Below are 13,320 nucleotides of genomic sequence, written 5' to 3'. Positions count from 1 at the left end.
ACAATAGCTTCAGTGACACAGTTTCTGCCAAGAGAGGCACAGGTAGGACTGGAGAAGGAGTCATCACTTGGCCCTTGTCATCCCATGGGCATCTCTTCCTGCCTGGCATTTCTGAGCCACTTGGCTCAGACACTTGGCTGGGCCACGGTTCTGTGTCCCATCTGGATAGGCTGGTAGTGACACTCGGTGTGACCACAACCACTGTAATAGATGCCATTAAGGTTGTGGACAAGGTGTAGAAGTGAAATATAGAAAAACTGATTTTGACAGTGGTTGTCCCCCTTCCCCTTCTACCTGGGTACACTATTGCTGCGTGGTGTCATTTGGACTGTGATGTAGCACAACTCATTTTCTCATATATGGAAGTTTCTCAGAAAATTAAAGACACCACTGCCCTAAACACAACCCAGAAATTTTGTTTGGATTTATTTCCCTTGAAATGTGAACACATATATCCCCAAAGGATGCTACCAAAATGCTCACACCAATCCAAGAGAGCCGCCCCTTCCCTAGGTGTTAGATATTCCATTTTCTTCCAGCACTAAGACCCCCATTAGCTACAGCAATTTATGAGGGCTAAGAGTTTGTATGGAACAGGAGGACCATTGCACATTGGATCATCCTCACCATAGGAACTGTACCCAAGTTTGACAGGTATGGACAACGTTGCAGATGTGTGTGTGTGTGTGTGTGTGTATGTGTGTGTTTATATATATTCCAAATATTGGAAAGGAAAGTTGAAAAATCTCTCAACCTCAAATATCAGGACAGTAGGCAATCAAAACAGACTAATGGCATAGATTAGAGGTCACGTACCACCAAACAGAGAATGGGTCCCTGTCAACCACAGCCCCACAAAGATCATCCCCAAAGTTCACTTCATGACACCAAAGCCAGAAACCCACAGTGACGCCACTGATGCAACAAAATACTGATGGCAGAAGGAGAGGAAGAGAAGAGCCACGTTTCATATGTAAGCACTGAGGAGAATTGCGCAAAGCCACCTGAGAGTCTCAGGGCTCAGGTCTGCCCAAGGTGCCTGCTGGGGGCAGGGTGCCACTGGCTCCAATCCTGGGCCTCAGACAGGCTGCTTTTTAAGGACGTGGCCACTGCTGTTTCCCGCAAGGAATAATATAGAGTAGTCTTCGGAATGCTAATTCCCCATTGGCACTGGAGGGAGGACTGGATTTGTTGGTTTTCCTTCATACTAGAAAAGTCCAACCAAGATTTGATAAGAAAACAGGACCGTGAGAAAGGGAAAATCCTGACAGGAAGCACCCAGATTTCCTCCTTGCTGTAGTTTGGATCTGGGATGTCCCCCAGGCTCATGTGTTGAAAGCCTGGTCCCCAGGGCACCAAAGTCCAGTGGTGGGGCTCCTGGGAAATGACTGGATCACAGGGCTCTGATCTCCTCGATGGATTAATTCATTGTTGGGTTTGGAACTGAAGGATTATTGGGAACCCATTGAAACTGTAGGAAGTGAGGCCTAGTTGAAGGAGGTAGATCACTGGGAACATGCCCTGGGTGGGTATGTTTTCTTCCTGGCCCCTTCCTCTCTTTCTCTGTCTCTCTCCAGCCCCTCACCCGCTCCGTGCTGGCCATCATGAGGTGAATAGCTCTGCTCTGCCACACGCTCCCCACCATGATGTTCTGCCTCACCACAAGACCACAATCACGGGGCCAAGCAACTGTGGGCTGAAACCTGTGAAACCGTGAAGCAAAATAAATCTTCTCTCATCTAAGCAGATTTTCTCAAGTGTTTTGTCACCACACGGAAGAGCTGACAGCCTCCCTTTGCACAGGTGGCTTGGTAGAACCCCGCAACAGAGGCCAGTCTTCTCTGGACCTGAGTGATTAGGTCACTACCAAGAAACGATCATGGTTACTGGAGGACTGTAAAATATCTTGGAAGTTAAGCTGTGCAAAACATGCAACAGCATATCTGTGTGTGATGTCCACTGGGGCCTGCTGATGTGGCCCTCCCCCCAGGCCTTAGCACTGCCCCTCCTGGAAAATCATGGATAGGTAGAAGAAGAGAAAGTCTGCCACCCTGGCAAGTTCACAAAGAAAGGGCGATTGATAGAGTTGGAAGTAACGTGGAATATGATTTGTCATCATTCCTTGGGGAGATAAATTTGTAAAATATACAAAAGTTAGAAGTATCAGGTAAACACTGTGATGTAGCAATTGCTCGGCCAGTTCTCTGCACCACGGAAATGACGTAGTGGTACAAGAATGATGGGCAGCATTATTTTTCAACATAAAATCTCGAACCAACCCAATTTCAAAACCACTTGGAAAAGGTCAATGAAAACTGCAAAAACTAAGAATGAAAGGTTTTTTTTTTTTTTTTTTTTTCCTTTTTTAAAGGAAGTGGACAATCATATTGGGGATGGCACTGGTGACCCCCTCCTGGGGCTAGGGTACTAGTGTACCTGTCCACTCTGCTGCTGATGAAAAACAAGAAGAGAACCACCCCAGAGTTGACCTCAGTGGTGGCAGCCTGTCCAGGAAGGCAGAACAAGGGTGAGATGGCCCTACACTGCAGGGTGGTGCGGTCCCAAGCGCCCTGAGGTTGCTAAAGAGCTGAACGGAGGCTAAAACGACGACCGGGCAAAGAGCTGTTTGCCAAAGAAGGAGGCTAAGCGTCCCTGGGTGGGCTCGAACCACCAACCTTTCGGTTAACAGCCGAACGCGCTAACCGATTGCGCCACAGAGACGCGGAGGGTCCTCTGCTGGGAGTCCATAGGGCCCCGTGCACACTAAGCCGTTTTCCCCAGGCAACGCGCCGGGGCTCCTGCAGAATCCGGGGCAAATTCCCAGAGCTCAGAAAAGCCGCCCGATCAGCGCGGCCAGTTGGAAACCTGACCATCGGCGGATTCCCGGGCCAGAGGGCAGCAGAATGGCCTCCACCCCGAGCTGCCAGGCGCTGATTTCAAAAGCTGACGCCCGGGAGACGCCCGCTGGGCTCCGGGGTCGAGGCTTCTTCCTCGTCCTGCCCTGAGTGGGCCTGTCCCCCCCTAGCGCGCCGCCCTGGGACGGGCCGCAGGGTCAGTGCTTTAAAGGACCCTGAGAACGGAAACGCGAGCGTTTGATCCCAGGCCAAGGTCTTTGCAGGAAGCCTCGACTCGGCCAAGTTTCTAGGCCTCCGCGGAGGCGAAAGCCGGGAAGGCCCGGTGCACCCGAGCGCCCTCGAGGTCCCGGGGCTCACGGAGGCTGGGGTGGGCGCGGGGTGGGCGCGGGCGAGAGCAGCGACCCGGCGGCCGAAGGCCTCGGCCAGGAGCACGAAGGGGCGGAGGGGCCCGACCGGCGGGAGACTTCAGCGAGAGGGCAGCCTGCGTCAGGGCCGGGTCCCCAGGGACCAGAACTGAGTTTCACTGTGGCCGAAGGAGAGCAAAGGAGGGGGAAACGGACGGTGGCGAGCAAGACAGGCGACGACCTGCTGCTGTGAACAGGGAGCCGCGGAGTAGCACCCCTGAGCGACGTCCACCATAGGGACGTCCACCACCCGGACCGAGAAGGCGCCGCCCGTCCTCGCCCGCGCGGCGCCGTGACCGTCCAGTGGTCAGTACTCTGCGCTGTGGCCGCAGCAACCTCGCTTCGAATCCGAGTCACGGCCGGCCCTGCACTCACGTGGCCCCCCTTGTCTTTCAATCCTCACCGCCGCATCCAGTGCCAAACTTGCAGGTGGCTCCGGAGCTCTCTGGTCTGGAGGAAGAAAGGAAGCCCCGTCCTTGGCCATGGCTCGGTCACCAGAGAACCCGAGGATTGAGGTGCTGCCTCTGATGCAGTGGTTGTGGTCGACCTCCTTTTTCTGGTTCACATATTGCAGTCATCCGTGGGGTCGTTTTAGACCAAATAAGAAACGAGATGAGATTTGCACTCCAACGAGGCTTTGGAAACAAGGTCGAATAACCATAGTAAGTGAATGACGTTCCCCAACCAAGTGTGTGTGTGTGTGTGTGTGTGTGTGTGTGTGTGTGTGTCGGGGTGGGGGGACAATAAAAAGCGAAGTGCAGCTCACAGATTAAATTGCACCCATCCTCAGTGCATGGCCCCGTGGATCGCGTCCAACAGGAACCCTCTTCTAGGGCAAGTGACAGAAAATTGCCATCAGCTCAAGAAGTCCGTGGAGTCTGTTTTCCACCCATCCCCACAACCTCACTGAAGGGAATCACCACTGTGTTTTCTATCTCCAGGGTTAGTTTTGCTTTATTCTTGAAATTCTCGATCAAATACCATACTTTTTGGCCAGTGGTTTGCATTTTTTTTTTTTAATGCAGCATAAAGTTTCTGCTATGCATCCATTTGTTGTCACGATCAGTGTTTTGGTGTTGTCCCAAAATGTGAATAAAGTAAAGTGGATGGAGACCGGTTATGTCTAGTTGCAGCCCTGGAGAAGAAGGTGGCTATGAACATTCCCGTAGGGGTCACCTGAGGCCTTGTGCATTCATTTCTTTTGAGTACAAACCTAGTGATGGAATTGCTGGGTCACGGGGCAGGTGTATTTTAAACTTCATGAGAAGCTAGCAAACCGTTTTCAGGATGTTTGCACTGTCTTACTCTCTCACCACAAGAAAAGATACTAATTATTTTTATGTTTTCATTTTTGATACTTTGTTTTCTTTTTCGACATACATGATGGTAGAGTGTCTTTTGCATATTACACATACCTGGAGTATAACTTCCCACCATTGAGGTTGTACATGACATGGAGTTACACTGGTTGTGTATTCATATGTGAGCAAAGGAAACTTAGGTCCTATTCATTGTATTCTCCTCTTCCCATTCTCCTCCCTTCCCCTCATTCCCCTTTGTCTAATGCTATATATATATTTTTTTCACCTTCTTTTTTACCCATTCCTTTGTTAAAGGGAGCATTAGGCTGGTTTCATAGATTAGCTGTTGTGAATTGCTGTCAAACTGATGTACCTCTGTCCCTGTAGTATGCTGATTTTAAGTCCTTTGGATGTATACCAAGGAGTGGGATAACTGGGTCAAATGGTGTTTCCATTCCAAGTGTTCTGAGGACTCTCCATACTGCTTTCCAGAATGGTTGCACCAAATTGCAGTGCTGCCAGCAAAATATGAATGTACCTTTCCCCCCACATCCTCACCAACATTTGTTGTTACTTGTATTCATGATAATTGCCATTCTGACTGGAGCAGGAGGGAATCTCAAGAGAGGTGAAAGACCTCTCTTGTATGTATTTTGGTAATATGGTCATTTTGACAATATTAATTCTGCCTGTCCAAGAACATGGGAGAACTTTCCATCTTCTAAGGTGTTCTTCAATTATTTTCTTATTGTCCTGTAGCTTTCATTGTAGAGGTCTAATGTATATGTATATGCATATACTTGGGAATCTCTCTCTATTTTTTGAAGATAGTTTTCCTAGTGCCTCTTTCAATTGATTCATCATTTATGTATAAGACTGCAATTGATTTGTGGGTGTTGATTTTATATCCTGCTCCTTTGCTGAATTCATTTATGAGTCCTAGAAGTCTTCTGGTAGAGTTCTTTGGGTCTTCTATGGATAGAATCATGTCCTCAGCAAATAAGGATACTTAAGTTTTTCTTTTCCCATTGGGAGAGAAGATACAAATTCTTGTAATCTCCTGTTTTTAACTATCTCTTAAAAGTGACCCATTCGGGTGGGTGTGTAAGGGTATATTATTGTTATTTTCCTGAATGAGCAATGATATTGAGTTCCTTTCTTATTTCTTTTGGTCATGTAGAAATGTTGTTGGAGAGATGCTGATCAGTGTCTTTCCACCTTCCTTTTCTTTTTCTTTTTTGTTATCAGGGATTGAACCCAGGGTGCTTTACCACTGAGCCTCATCCCCAGCCCTTTTTATGTTTTAAATTTTGAGATAGGGTCTCACTAAGTTTCTTAGGGCACTACTGAGTTGCACAGGCAGGGCTCAAACTTGCCATCCTCCTGCCTCAGCTTCTAGTGTTGCTGGATTTCAGGCCTGGGTCCCCACACCTACCTTGTTTCCCCTCTTTTTTCATAACCTTTTACTATTAGACTCATTTAGATTTGTGAAAGATAGAGTAGACAGTGCACAGAATTTCTATACACTTTACACCCGGCTTCCCCTAGCCTTTAACATCTTACATTAGAATGATACCTTTGTCCCAAGTAAAGCATAAATACATTTGCTACTAGGAGTAGGATACACTCAGGAGATAATGGAAGACAAAGAGGGCCTTGCTCAGAGAAGCCACTGTTATGTGTCCTGAACTAGGGAAGATTGCCTTTGTCCTTTGCACCCAAGATACAAGAAATATCTTAACTGATCAGGGATATGGAATTTAGAATGGATATAGAAAAACATAAAGTCATTTGAAGCAGAACAGTCTAGTTATAAAAGGCAGAAAGAGATTTAAGGACATGCAAAGAAATTTTACATTTAAAAAAAAAAACAGGAACCACACGATGAGGTGGTAGAAATGGGTCTAACTGGACCACGAATCTCCAACACAACACCTGCCCATCAGAATAGACCTAGTTCACTCATTTTGAATATAAAAGCAAATTCCAGCTATAGAAGTTAATCAGACAGAAAAAGATAAGACTGTGCTATTCTGTACCAGGCTGCTTGTAAGCACAAGTGGACAAAAGCAAATGGCTGGTAGAAAGAGGAACAACATCCTATGGCTCCAGCATCCACTGTTCCTCCCTGAACCAGCCTCTTGGGTGGCCAAAGAGGGTGTGGGGGAGGGCAGAATTCCTGGGAACTGTCCTTTATTGGCTCTTGTGTAAGTCTCTGTAGGACATGAGAATCTCAAAGCCAGACTCAATCCTTGGTCCTTTCCAGGGATGCAGAAAGGAGGAGAGAGGAGAGAGCTCCATTACCACTCAGATGCAGAATAACCCAGGGACATACCCAAGAGTGCAGCTGGGTTCTGAAGGTCTTTGGGAAAACACCTGACATGGGTCTCAAGGTCGGGAGGATGGGCTTGGGAGGCAGTGTTACAGGGTTGGGGCCTGGTGGGAATCGAGGCCCTGTGAAGACCCCTTCAAACCACCCGTGAGTTTATGGAAGGGAAAGGAAAAGAGAAAGGGAATACTGTCAGGCGAGAGAGGGTGTGGGTCCCCTCAGAGAGGAGAGGGACAGAGTGCCTCTCCTGCATTCCAGGTTTATTGTGGATCCTGAGAGTCGCGCTCAGGTCCACCTCTTCACTTGTGACTGACAGTAGAATGACAGCAGACTGGCACGTGCATTCTGCCATGACAACTCTAGGTCACTTTGGACCATGCTGACAGTTTCTAAATGGACCCGTGGCCATCAATTTTTACAGATTTTTAGATTAGAGGGAATTATCCTTTACTCCGAGAGTTCTGAGCCTCGCCTGTTGAAAGGGTCAGAAAAGCCTCCCCCTCCAGGGTAACTTGTGCTGCTCTTATGGACTTTACTTCCGGCCTGCATTTCTCCTGCAGGTATGGCAGGTAGTTGGCTGAGAAATTTGACATATCCTGGCCATGAAAGTCAGGCAGGGCTGCAGGGAGATTGCTTCTGGAAAAAGAAAGCCTGCGTGAATCAGCTCAGTGGAGCCTGTGTGTGGCATTATTCCCGTACCCTCGTGTTCCCGCCACTCGTCAGCCCCTAGCAGCCGCCACCCATGGCAGGGCAGGGGCTATATAGATTAACAAGCGAGGAAATGACCTTTCAGTAGGTTCGCGGCAGAAAAAGACCAGGGACCGAAAACGGGTGAATTTCTGGTGTTTTCCTGTAGCGGGTCTCCACCTGGTTGTCCAGAGCCCGCTGCAGACTTGGGCTTCTTGAAGCCAGATGGTTTTCTTCATAGTGACGTCTGTATATTATTGCTTTCCGCGTCACCAGTATGGAGCAAAGCTTGTGACCCCAAGCATTGGTGGTTCAATGGTAGAATTCTCGCCTCCCACGCGGGAGACCCGGGCTCGATGCCCGGCCAATGCACGCCTTTTCTTAGCGCAGCTGGGAGCCCCGCTTTCGCCTTCCCTCCCCTGGTCTCCAGCGACCCGGGTCAGGAAAGACCACAAAGTCCACGACTTTGGGTCATTTCCCAATTGCCACACAGGAAGGGATCTCGGCAGGCACAGGGCGGCTACCCAGTATCGCTTTGCCTGTCCTCCGCTCCCTCTGTGCTCTGAAAACCCGCTCCACCCTTCTTCCTCGGATCTGGAGGCTCCTGCGCACGGATTCACTTCCTGCACTTGGACACTGGGCCCCCTCTCCCTGCAGAAGGGGACCGGGAAGGGGACGCCCGACGGCAGCGCCACGCCACCCGGTGCGCACCCCGCGCGGAGCCCAGATCCACTCGCGCCTCGGGTTCTTCGCGGGGCCGTCGCCGGCCGGACAGCCGCCCCTTGTGTCTGGTGGCCCCGATCAAAGTCAGTCCGCGGCATCTGGGCAAAGTTCAGGGTGGCCCAGGAGCGCGGCGAGGGGTACTCCCTTCTAACCCTCCTGCTTTCGCCCCCCGACGGGCGCCCTGCCTTCTGCGCAGAGTTTGGATCCCCTGGGGCTCTGCAGCCCAACCCGCCCCCCTCCCCCCCGCACGGCCTTGGGCCACGTGGGAGGAGCCCGGGACAAGCCAAGCTGCGTCCTGTCTGTGGACCCCGCCTGTTTTCACCCGCTCTTCGCCTGCACAAGCCTGTGTGGGTCGCAGCCAGTCCAAGTGCTGCCCACTCCAGCGCACTGGCCAAGCCTTAACTCTCTTGAAAGGGCCTCAGGAAGAGCTCGGAGGGACACGCCAGGACAACAGAACGGAGTAGGCTTCTCCCCTTGCTGTGTCCTCTGTCCTGCCTCTGAAGGTCAGCCGCACGCACACCGCAGTGCATAATTGGCTCCACTCTGCAGGGCATCTCTCCTGCCCTGCTCCTCCTGCCCTGCTCCTCCTGCCCCTGCTCCTCCTCCTCCTCCTCCCCCTTCTCCTCCTCCTCTTGCCCCAGCTCCCCTGGCCCTCCTCCAGCTCCTCTTCCTCCTCCTGCCCTCCTACTCCCCTCCTCTTCCTCATACTCCTCTTTTCCCTGGTCCTCCTCCTCCCCCTCCTCCACCAGCTCTTCCTCCTCCTCCTGCCCCTGCTCCTCCTCGCTCCCCAGCCCCTGCTCCTCCTCCCCTTCTTTCCCCTCTTCCTCCTCCTCCCTTTCCTCAACTTGCTCCCCCTCCTACTCCTCTTCCCCCATCCTCCTCCTCCTCCTGCCCCTCCCCTCCTCCTCCCCCTCCTCCTGCTCCTGCCCTGCTCCTCCTCCCCTTCTTTCCCCACTTCCACCTCCTCCCTTTCCTCCCCTTGCTCTCCCTGCTCCTCCTCTTCCCCCCATCCTCCTCCCCGTGCCCCTGCTCCTCCTCCCCTTCCTTACCGTCTTCCTCCTCCTCCCTTCCCTCCCCTTGCTCCCCCTCCTCCTCCTCTTCCTCCCATCCTCCTCCTCCTGCGCCTGCCCCTCCCCTCCTCCCCCTCCTCCTCCTCCTGCCCTACTCTTCCTCCCCTTCCTTCCTGTTTTCCTCCTCCACCCTTTCCTCCCCTTGCTTCCCTCCTCCTCTTCCTTCTCATCCTCCTCCTCCTGGGCCTCCCCCTCCCCTCCAACCCCTCCTCCTCCTCCTGCCCTCCTCCTCCTCCCCTTCCTACCTGTCTTCCTCCTCCTCCCTTTCCTCCCCTTGCTCCAGTGGCTCACAAGGCCCAGGCAGAGGGGGGTGGCAAGTTCCAGTCCACACTTGGCAACTTAGTGAGGCCCTAAGGAATTTAGGGGGACCCTGTCTCCAACACTAAGAAGGGCCAGGGGTCTCACTCAGTGGTTCAGTGCTCCTGGGTTCAATCCCTGGGAACCAGGAAAAGAAAAAACAGACATTAAACATGTTTGAGGGCTGGGGTTGTGGCTCAGTGGTTGAGCACTTGCCTCACATATGTGTGGCACTGGGATGAATTCTCAGCATCACATATAAATACATAAATAAACAAACAAATAAATAAAGGTCCATCAACATCTAATAAAATTTTTTAAAAAAAACATGTTTGACTGGTTTTTATTTTAATTCAACAAATCTGCATTCATTGTGAAAAAGAATATATTCCCTTCCCAGACCAACAAACCTATCTTAATTATATGAAAAAGAGAGTTCCCTGCACAGCAATCCTCCCTTGATGATACACCTTTACCTAATTTGCGTCCTGTAAGCCAAGGCACTCCGGAGTCCCAGGTCCCATCTTGACAATCCTGGGGTTTCCCTGGGTCAAGGGAAAAGTGGGAAGACCAGGAAAAGGAAAATCACAGTATCGATTGCAGAACTTTCACCTGAGGATAGGAAAGTGTTCACCCGAGGCAGAGAAAGATGGGGGCCGCACGGGTACTTCCTGTGCCTGAGACTAAAGAGCAATTGGCCCCGCGTGTTTGTAGCACAAACGAAGTCCTTGGCACTGGTCCCTAGGCATGCCGTTCGTCCCTGGGCACCTCTGAGCACGATTCAAAGGCTGCCTTTGTGGGTTCCATGGTGTAATGGTGAGCACTCTGGACTCTGAATCCAGCGATCCGAGTTCAAATCTCGGTGGGACCTTTCCCTTTTCTTTGTCGGAAGTCCCCAGCCGGCCTCCGAGGGACCCAGGAAGGACCCAGCCCCAGCCCTGTCCTCCGCGGACCCTGAGCTGGGAAGGCGGCGGCCACCACCCCGAGAAAGCCTTCGCTGCGAGGCCTGTGCTCTATGCAGGCGGCCACTGGTGGCTCTGCATAGGCAGATTCTGTCCAGAGTTTCTGCCTCCTCTGCGGAGGTGACCCGGGGCAGAGAGCGGAGTCGCCGGACCCTCCAGCGAGCGGCGGCGTGGAGGTCCCGGGCGCCAGGGGACACGAGCTGCAGCCCGAGCGGCGAGCCGAGACCGCGGGGACCTGGTGCAGCCCGCCGGGCCCCAGGGAGAGGAGGCGTCGCGCCGCGGCCGGGGCCGAAGTGCGGTGCTCTCTGAAGCCGAGCTGCGGGCAAGGCTCGCGTCCTGACCACTGCCCACAGTGTTCTGGGCCCTGCGGCGTGGAGCCACGGAGGGGCTGACCCCGGCCGCGCCGCGGTGCCCCAGGAGGCCACACGGCTGGCGACCAGCAGGAACGGGAAGGGCAGGGCGCAGGGGGCGGCGCAGCCCAGCCCAGGTCGCCGCCTGTGGCTCCTCCCGGCTCAGGGAGGCTCCCTCCGGTAGCCATCCACCGGGCACGCCGCCCCGGACGCAGCCCAGCACTTGCCGGGCCTGGGTTCCCGCACCTTCCTTTCTGGGCGGGCGGGAGGGGGTCGGTGCAGCGAGGCAGAGGCCCGCGGCTTGCTGGCTCCCTGGTTTGGAGTGCAGGAAGGAAACGCACGAAGCCCGCTTTCCCTGAGGCCGGTCTGCAGGCCTGGGATGGAACACTACCCCAGCTCCAAGGCACGGGCACACTGAATGGCAGAAGTCAAAGCAATTTGGGAACAGAGTGGAAAGTTTACCACCCCCACCCCCCTTCTCCATGGAAGCAGGTCCTAAGACCCTCACCTGAGAGGGATCCCCTGTACCCAGAGGAAAGAAGCATCTTATCTCTGAGCCAGGGACACGACATGAACCGAGTGGGCCTTGCTTCCTTTCCTTGCTGATCACCTTAGATCACTCTCCTTTTGTGGCATGGTCTTCCTTAACTGCTGTCCACTCTTCAACAATGTCATGTAGAAAACACCTCTGGGTCCACAGCTTACTCCCGTGTCTCTTCCTTAGGAAGGAAGGCACTGTGGCAGGAAAAGCTTGCGACTAAAGAAACGTGCGTGCTTTCCTCTTGTTACTCTGTGCCTTCATATAGAGGCCTCGGCCATGAGCTGAGGATTGGCGAGGAATGAGCATTTCCCCTGCCCTCCATGTAAAGCCTCGCTCTGGGAAAAACACCTGCATGATCGTGGTGTTTCTGCTGCCAAGTAAGTATGAGGGTCTCAGCTTCCCGCCCAACGCAGCCTCAAGCGCCCTCCACTGTACACACACGGTCACTTGACTCTCACACTCTCGGGTACTCTTAGCCCTGGCGCAGCCCATCCACCCCACCTGGCGCAGCAGTCCTACCTCCTCTCCCACAGCCCGGGAAAGCCTCGGAGTGCGAGCGGCAGGTGCCCACGCAGCAGCCCCTGCGCTGCCTCATCTCCATACGCCTCGCCCCGTCTATGACATCACGAGCCGCGCCCCGCCCCACGGCACTGGCCACGGCTCACTTAGCTCCTCCTCCTGCGTGGTCCCTGGCGCCTGCGGGAGCCCTGGCAGTGCGTGTGGAAAGTTCTGGTTCCGGTCCTGGTCCCCTGCCCCACCCGGCGTCGGGGCGTTGCACGGAGCCCGGGCCTGGTCTCCGGAACTGCGGGGCTCCTCACCCTGGGGCTCGTCCTTGAGCTGCTCTCCCAGCCTTGCCCTTAGGGTTCCTGTGGAAGACCAGCAGAGCCCTCCGACCGGGACCTGGGAAACAACGTAAAAAGGTCTAATGTTCCAGTTACCAGAGTGTGGATCAAAGGCTGAAGGACGAGACTGAAACAGCAGCCAAGCAAGGAAATGACCAATTTGGCAAGAAACAGAAACCTACAGGTTTGAGATGTTGTACCAACACAAATGGAATTTTAAAAAAATCAAAAGAACTTTATGACAAGATGCATAGCAATCCAACTTTTAAAAACTAAAGACAAAGAAGCTACCTACAAAGAAAAACAGAAGGATAACAAATTATCTACAGGGTGAAACTAATTCAGATGACAGTGGAGTGCTCATCAGAAAACGTGGAGACAGAATTAAGTGGCACAAAGTTTCAAGAACCCAGGAAACAAGGGTCAAGCCACGCTCCTCCACAGCAACAAGCACCTTGAGTAATTGAACGGAAATCAGAAGTTGTCACATTGAGGAAACCCAAGGGAACCTGTCACCCACCCTTCTACCATAAAAGAATGGCTCCTAGGAGCTCTCTAAACAGAAAGGAAATAATAGAAGGCAATCTGAGACGTCAGAAAGAAAGGAGGAAAATAATCAACACCACATTTCCTTCTCTTGAGTTCCCTGAATTATGTTTGATGGTTTAAGAAAAATTCATACACTGTTTGGCATGGTTCTACATTTATGTCAAGGGAGTGTTTAAAATAATGAGATTTTAAACAGGGAGGGTAAAGACATATAAAAGGCATGTAAGTTTTCTGTAGCTCACTTGAACTAGTAAAATAATGACACTGATGTACTGTGTCTCTATATAGACAGAAACCTAAACCGCTATATAAACCAATCTTATCAAAACCACTATGGATACAGCAATGTGTAATTCTAAAATATATTGCAGCCCCCACAGAGAGGCAAGGAAAAGAAAATGGTCCCAGAA

General features: G+C 52.3%; 3 non-coding genes across 3 annotated transcripts; 2 read left to right on the top strand and 1 right to left on the bottom strand.

Moving 5' to 3' along the window:
* Positions 1–2,647: 2,647 nt before the first annotated feature.
* Trnan-guu (transfer RNA asparagine (anticodon GUU)) lies at positions 2,648–2,721 on the bottom strand. Its single transcript has one exon. It is a non-coding gene; the product is annotated as a tRNA-Asn (tRNA).
* A 5,156-nt stretch (positions 2,722–7,877) lies between these two features.
* On the top strand, positions 7,878–7,948 carry Trnag-ccc (transfer RNA glycine (anticodon CCC)). The gene has a single exon. It is a non-coding gene; the product is annotated as a tRNA-Gly (tRNA).
* A 2,517-nt stretch (positions 7,949–10,465) lies between these two features.
* Positions 10,466–10,537, top strand: Trnaq-cug (transfer RNA glutamine (anticodon CUG)). Its single transcript has one exon. It is a non-coding gene; the product is annotated as a tRNA-Gln (tRNA).
* Positions 10,538–13,320: the final 2,783 nt, after the last annotated feature.

Source organism: Marmota flaviventris, chromosome 10, assembly GCF_047511675.1.
Source record: "Marmota flaviventris isolate mMarFla1 chromosome 10, mMarFla1.hap1, whole genome shotgun sequence".
NCBI classification, from domain to species: Eukaryota; Metazoa; Chordata; class Mammalia; order Rodentia; family Sciuridae; genus Marmota; species Marmota flaviventris.
Note: the sequence above shows the minus strand (reverse complement) of the source record. Positions and strands in the feature narration are given on the sequence as shown.